Below are 7825 nucleotides of genomic sequence, written 5' to 3'. Positions count from 1 at the left end.
CTTGGACGTACTGCATGAAGGTGCGGCTCGTGAATTGCGTGCCGTTGTCGGTGATGATCCTGTTAGGGATCCCGAAACGGCAAACAATTGACCTGAAGAACTTGACTGCTGACTGTGCTGTCACCTTCCTCACTGGCTGCACTTCCGGCCACTTTGTGAACTTGTCGATTGCGACGTACAAGTACTCAAAGCCCCCGACAGCTCAGGGGAAAGGGCCGAGGATATCGAGCCCCCAGACCGAAAATGGCCAGGATAAAGGGATCGTCTGGAGAGCTTGAGCTGGCTGGTGTATCTGTTTGGAGTGGAACTGGCACGCTTCACACTTGGTTACTTGTGTAGTTGCATCCTGGAGGGCGGTCGGCCAAAAGAAACCTTGCCGGAAAGCTTTGCCGGCAAGTGCTCTTGCGCCAATGTGGTAGCCACATATGCCTCCATGTATCTCTGCCAACAGCTTTTGTCCATCTTCCTGGCAAATACACTTCAATTTCACACCGTTGAGTCTTCTTCTGTAAAGTATGCTATGACAAACTGGTACATACTTGACTGTCGGGCTACTTTTTCCGCTTCTTCTTGCTCTTCGGGAAGTTCTCCTGTCTGAAGGAAATGGACAATCTGCTGTGCCCATGCTGGAGCTTGTGGCTCGACAACAAGGACTAAAGGCACATCTGCTGCTGCGGGAACATCCGCTTCTACGGCAAGGACTTCCGGCCCTGCCGGAGCTTGATGTTCCCCGGCAAGCTTGCCGGAGCAAAACTTGTCGGGAGCGTCTGCTTCAATGGAACAAACCATAAGGCTTGCCGGAGCAGACTGCCCCTCAGCATCCTTGGTGTTGATCTTGGGGACTTTCTTGGCGGCGGCTTCGGGGAGCTCTGCTGGAAAGTAGTCACCAGAAACCAACTTCCTCTTCTTGCTTTGTCCAGTTGATGGTGTTACGGATGGTTGAGTCAACTTGAGCACAAAGATCCCTGGTTCCACAGGTAACTTTAGTGCGGCGCACTTTGACAGGCCATCAGCAATGTCATTCTGAGCTCTTGGGATATGCTCCATCTGGAGGCCGTCAAAGTGCTCTTCTAGCTTCCTCACTTCATCGACATATGCTTCCATCAATGGACTCTGGTAGTTCTTGTTCACTTGGCGGACGACAAGCTGTGAGTCACCCCTGACAATGAGCTTCTTGATCCCAAGGTCTGCTGCGATTCTGAGACCGGCAAGCAATCCTTCATACTCTGCAGTATTGTTGGTTGCTTGCTCCTTGGGAAAGTGCATCTGGACTACGTACTTGAGGTGCTCTCTGGTGGGCGCGACAAGCAGCACGCCCGCACCGGCGCCTTGCAGCGAGAAGGCACCATCAAAGTACATCAGCCACTCTTTGCTTGCCTCTTTGACGGGGATGCTCGTCTCTGGAATTTCTTCATCTGGTGTTGGCGTCCATTCTGCTATGAACTCTGCCAATGCTCTGCTTTGGATAGTTGAAGTGCTCTCAAACTTGAGGCCAAAGCTTGACAGTTCCAGCACCCACTCGACAATCCTGCCTGTCGCTTCTGGATTTTGCAGTATCCTCTTCAGCGGAAAGCGAGTGACGACTGTGATCTCATGTGCTTGGAAGTAATGGCGCAGCTTTCTCGAGGCCATGAGGAGGCCGAAAAGCAACTTCTGCACACCAGAGTACCTTGATCTAGCCCCCTATAGAAGGGAACTGACAAAGTAAACTGGACGCTGCACCATTCTCTTCTGCATCTTATCATGCTCCTGCGCAGATCCATCTCTGTCGGGACCAGAGCTTGTCGGCGAAGCCCCCTGCTTGTCGCTGGATGCATCTGCCGTGGTTGCTGGCTCATCATCTGCCTCCCTCTCCGCCACTAACGCAGCACTAACCACTTGATTGGTTGCCGCTATATACAGCAGCAACTTCTCTTGCGGCTTAGGTGCGACAAATGTTGGAGTGGAGGACAGGTATCTCTTCAAGTCCTGCAGCGCAGCCTTCGCCTCCGGAGTCCATTTTATTGGACCTGCCTTTTTCAAAATTTTGAAAAATGGCAGGGCGCGCTCAGCAGATCTAGAGATAAACCTGCTGAGAGCAGCCACGCAATCGGCAAGCCTTCGTACATCCTTGACGCGCTTTGGTGCTTCGATCTGCTCAATGGCCTTGATCTTGTCGGGATTGGCTTCAATTCCCCGCTAAGACACGAAGAACCCGAGAAGCTTGCCGGAAGGGACTCCAAACACGCACTTCTCGGGGTTAAGCTTGAGGTTGATCTTGCGCAGATTTGCAAATGTCTCGTCTAAATCTTGAATCAGGGTCGCCCTGTTCTTGCTTTTGACCACTATGTCATCCATGTAGGCTTCCACATTTCTGTGCATCTGCGGCTCAAAAGTGTGGTGTACTACCCTTGCGAATGTTGAAACAACATTCTTCAAACCGAAAGGCATCCGTACAAAGCAGTACGTGCCACACGGGGTGATAAATGCGGTTTTCTCTTCATCCTCTTCTGCCATGAAGATCTGATGGTATCCTGAGTATGCATCAAGAAATGAAAGCAAATCACATCCGACGGTGGAGTCAACAATCTGGTCAATGCGCGGCAAGGGAAATGGGTCTTTGGGACAAGCTTTATTAACATCAATGAAGTCAATACAAAGCCTCCATTTCCCGTTAGCCTTGCGCACGACAACAGGATTGGCCAACCACGTGGGATGGAGCACTCCTCTGACAAGGCCTGCTGCTTCCAACTTCTTGATTTCTTCTGCGATGAATTCTTGGCGCTCCACTGCCTGTTTCCTGACTTTTTGCTTGACGGGCCGCGCATGAGGACAGACGGCAAGGTGGTGCTCAATTACTTTCCTGGGAACACCGGGGATATCAGACGGTTGCCACGCAAGCACGTCGACATTCGCCCGCAGGAAAGCAACAAGCGCGCTTTCCTATTTGGGGTCAAGAGTGGCGCTGATGGTGAAGGTACCACCAGTGTCGTCCTCCTTGGCGAACACCTTCTTGGTCTCAGGTGGAGCTGCCATTGCCTTCTTACACTTGCCGGTGGAGCTTGATGGTGCGTCCTCGACGGTAGCACAGCACTCCAAAGAGGTGCGCTTGCCGGAGTGGGCATCAGAGCTCTTGCCGGACTTGGTCTTCTTCTTTCCCCCGAGAGCTTCAGCAGCAAGTGTCTTGCATTCTGCTGCGGCTGCTGCTTCCCGGTAGATCTTGTCGGCACAGATAAGAGCATCCTTCTTGTCGCCAGGGACAGAGATGACACTTATCGGGCCTGGCATTTTCAGTACGTTGTACACATAGTGAGAGGCTGCCATGATCTTGGCGAGTGCCGGACGGCCAAGGATTCCATTGTAAGGTAATGGAAAGTCAGCAACATCAAACGTGACCCTCTCAGTCCTGAAGTTCAGCTCGCTGCCAAATGTTACCGGCAACGTGATCTTTCCCTTCGGCTTGCTCCTTCCCGGGTTGATTCCTTGAAATGTACCGGTCTCTTCGAGCTCGCTGTCAGGGATCTGGAGTTTCTGGAGCACCGCGGAGGAGATCAGGTTCAAGCCGGCCCTGCCGTCAACCAGTATCTTAGTGACCTTGAGGTTGCGGATTGTTGGTGAAACCAACATTGGCAAGCACCCGACCGCAGTTATGCGATCAGGGTGGTCCTCAATATCAAAGATGATAGGCGTGCTGGACCATTTCAGAGGCTTGCGTGACTCGACGGGTGGTTCTGCTGCATTAACTTCCCACACCCACTGCTTGAGCTGACGGTGCGAGGTATGCAGAGAAGCACCACCGTCAATGCACAGGACCTCTGTGGCTTTCTGGAACTCCTGCTCATCAGTCTCCTCATCATCCATGTCTTCATCGTCGTCGTCATCTTCATCCTTGTCGCGGCCGCGAGGAGGTCTGTCTCCTTGCCGTTGCTTGGCCTTGCCGCGGCGTCCTCCTCGGCCGGGACGTTTCTTGCCGGATCCCCCAGCACCTTCCTGGGCCTTCTCCTTGTCGCGCCGCTCGTATTCAGCTTTCTATTGCTCAACAAGCTGCTCGACTTTTTTGCAGCTCTGGAGATCATGGCCCTTGGTGTGGTGGATCTTGCAATACTGCTTGTTGGTGCCGTCCTGCTTGTCGGCGACCGCCACCTCCGCGGCAACCTCCTTGCCGGAGTCACCAGCTTTGACTTTCTTGGCGCCACCACCATTGCCGGACTGCTCAACAACTAGCACCTCTTTGCCTTTCCTCTTCCTGTTGTTCCGCCGCCGGTTTTTCCTTGCCGGGGCAGCATCTTCTCTGTCAGATCCTCCCGCTCCTACATTCTCTCCGGGGAGTCTCCTTCCTTCCTCAGCACGTGCACACTTGTCGGCCAGTGCATATAACTCACTGACGTCCCTGATCTTGCACATCGCCAATTTCCTCCCGCATCCTGCGGTTTCCCACGTTCTGATGGAACGCGCTGATCACCGCGGCAGGGTGGACGTCTGGGATGTTGTGCTGCACACTGCTGAATCTCTGAATGTACTTGCGTATGGGCTCTCCTTCCTTCTGGGCGAGCAGATGAAGATCACTCTCCTGGCCATGAGGCTTGTGTCCGCCTGTGAAGGCGCCGACAAACTGATGGCACAGATCAGCCCAAGAGGATATGGAGTTGTCCGGCAAGTGCATGAGCCAGGATCTGACGTTGGGCTTGAGCACCAGCGGGAAGTAGTTGGCAAGGATCTTGTCATCCCGTCCCCCGGCAGCCTGCACTGCAATGGTGTAGATGCTGAGGAACTCCGACGGATGCGTCTTGCTGTCGTACTTCTCCGGTACGTCTGGCTTGAAGTTCTTCGTGCTGGGCCACTGGACTTGCCGCAGCTCACGAGTGAACGCAGGGCAACCTACCGCGTACGGCAGATCGCCTGGTTCCCCTGGCGCATGCATGTCAACAGAGGGCCCAGCGCGCTTGTCGGATTGACGTCGCGCTTCTCTTTGGCGCTCGATGCGAGTTCGAGCGTCTTCTTGTTGTCGATCATGAAGAACTTGGCGCTGATCGCGACGAGCTCGTGGATCCGACGATGCGGTGGAGTCGCTGTCGAGGTGGATCCGGCGAGTCGGCGATCTTGGCCTTCGGGGTGGTGATTGCATGGTAGTTGCACCTCCACCCGTTTCGTCGCCACCGGCTCGCGCCTGGCAACCCTGCCGCGGCGGCGACGCGCTCGGCCGCCATGGAGTGTCGCCGTTGGCGTAGCCGATGAGACTCTGAATGGTGGCCCTCCATTCGTCGATTTTGTCCGACGTCGGAGGGTAATCTAGGAGCAGTTGAGCTCGCGCCAAAGCTTCTGCTGGAGTGGTGGGTGGCAGTGGCGGACGGCGCGAGGAGCGGGACGTGCTCGGACTTCTAAAGATGTTAGAAGGAGCAGTATCCCGTCCAGGCAACCGTGCCCCGCTCGTGCCAGCACGCTGGCGTGCATGCTGGTCTTGAGCGCCCCGAGATCCACCAGCTTGGTCATGGCCTATCATGCGTATGGCACTGCGAGTGCCATGACGCTGTTGGTCTTGCGCCTCCTGAGAGTGGTGCGGAACATGTACAGTCGCTGAGGTTTGTGCAGCCTTGTCCTTGGACTTGGCAGCATCATAAGCTTCCTCGTCGACGTCCATTCTTCCGCCGGCGTCCATTCCACCACCCGTTTGCTCCAACGGTGGCGGAAGTGACGTGGACGGAGCGGCTGCCGCCGAAGTCTTCTTCTTCGGTGGCATGTTGATGAAGGGAATGAAGATCTAGCTCGTGTGAACGCCGGATCAGGTTCACACAATCTCGACGCCCCCTACCTGGCGCGCCAAAGATGTCGGGGAAAATGATCCACGAACATCTATGGGGCCGGCGGACCGAGCCCCTTTCGGTTCGGCGGGGGGCGGAGATCACACGAAGAGCAGATCGAGGCGAAGCACACGAGCAGTTTACCCAGCTTCGGATCTCTCCGGAGAGATAACACTCCTACTGCTGCTTGTTTGATTATCTTGTGTTCTTGCTCCAGAGAGAGAGCGTAGTGTTTTTTTGGGTTCCGAACCAGTCGAACCTCCTCCACGTTGCGCATGGGACTCCTTTTATACGTTAAAGGGGTCACCGACAGGTGGCAACGCAGAGAAGGGTACAAATGTAAAAAGTGAGGTGGTTGGTACAGTTACTTGTACAGTGCAGCCTACCTAACCCTGACGGCAGGGGACAAGGGCATTAAATGCCTGTCTGAGTCACCCAAACAGTGCAGAAAAGGACCGTTAGGGGCGCCACCGTTCGCCACGATGGCGATCTTGTCAGCTTCGCATGCCACTGCGCACCGCTGGCTGCACAACCTCCTGCCACGTGCGCCTGGAGAGGCCCCCAGAGCGACACGTTGGTGGATGCGCTGGAGCGTGGGCACAGAGTGGCCGCCTGCCGCGGCAAGCGCCTTGCCGCTGCTGTTATCTTGTCGGGTCCGGAAGCTTGTCACTCACCAGGCCTCGAGGTACCTTGGTTGGTCTTCCCGGCAAGCTCCTCTTGCCGGGGCCTTGTTGCCTTGCCGGAGCGCATGGCGCGTCGCGGCAAGTTCCTTGGAGTGCCTTGGTTGGCCTTCCCGGCAAGCTCCTCTTGCCGGGGCCTTGTCTCCTGAGCTTAAATACTTTGTTCTTGAATGGCTCCAAGGGAACCACGGAGGATCTTGGCGTTCGCCCGGCAAGCCTTGCCGCGGGGTGCTGCAACTGCCCGTGCACAAGTTCGGGGTACTAGGGTACCCCTATTCTAGTACACCGACATAGGGGTTGTCAATCCCTACACGACCACTTACGAGAGTGAGATCTGATAGATATGATAAGATAATATTTTTGGTATTTTTGTGGTAAAGATGCAAAGTAAAATAAAGGCAAAGTAAAGAGCAAAGGAAATAACTAAGTAGTAGGAGATTAATATGATAAAGATAGACCTGGGGGACATAGGTTTCACTAGTGGCTTCTCTCGAGAGCATAAGTATTCTACGGTGGGTGAACAAATTACTGTTGAGCAATTGACAGAATTGAACATAGTTATGAGAATATCTAGGTACGATCATGTATATAGGCATCACGTCCGAGACAAGTAGACCGACTCCTGACTGCACCTACTACTATTACTCCACTCATCGACCGCTATCCAGCATGCATCTAGAGTATTAAGTTAAAAACAGAGTTACGCCTTAAGCAAGATGACATGATGTAGAGGGATAAACTCATGCAATATGATGAAAACCCCATCTTGTTATCCTCGATGGCAACAATACAATACGTGCCTTGCTGCCCCTACTGTCACTGGGAAAGGACACCGCAAGATTGAACCCAAAGCTAAGCACTTCTCCCATTGCAAGAAAGATCAATCTAGTAGGCCAAACCAAACTGATAATTCGAAGAGACTTGCAAAGATAACCAATCATACATAAAAGAATTCAGAGAAGATTCAAATATTATTCATATATAGACTTGATCATAAACCCACAATTCATCGGTCTCAACAAACACACCACAAAAAGAAGAAGATTACATCGAATAGATCTCCACAAGAGAGGGGGAGAACATTGTATTGAGATCCAAAAAGAGAGAAGAAGCCATCTAGCTAATAACTATGGACCCATAGGTCTGAGGTAAACTACTCACACTTCATCAGAGGGGCTATGGTGTTGATGTAGAAGCCCTCCATGATGGATACCCCCTTCGGCAGAGCTCCGGAACAGGCCCCAAGATGGGATCTCGTGGATACAGAAAGTTGCGGCGGTGGAATTAGGTTTCTGGCTCCGTATCTGATCGTTTGGGGGTACGTAGGTATATATAGGAGGAAGGAGTACGTCGATGGAGCAACTGGGG

The sequence above is a fragment of the Triticum aestivum genome, chromosome 3A (genome assembly GCF_018294505.1).
Source record: "Triticum aestivum cultivar Chinese Spring chromosome 3A, IWGSC CS RefSeq v2.1, whole genome shotgun sequence".
In the NCBI taxonomy this organism is placed as follows: domain Eukaryota; kingdom Viridiplantae; phylum Streptophyta; class Magnoliopsida; order Poales; family Poaceae; genus Triticum; species Triticum aestivum.
Note: the sequence above shows the minus strand (reverse complement) of the source record.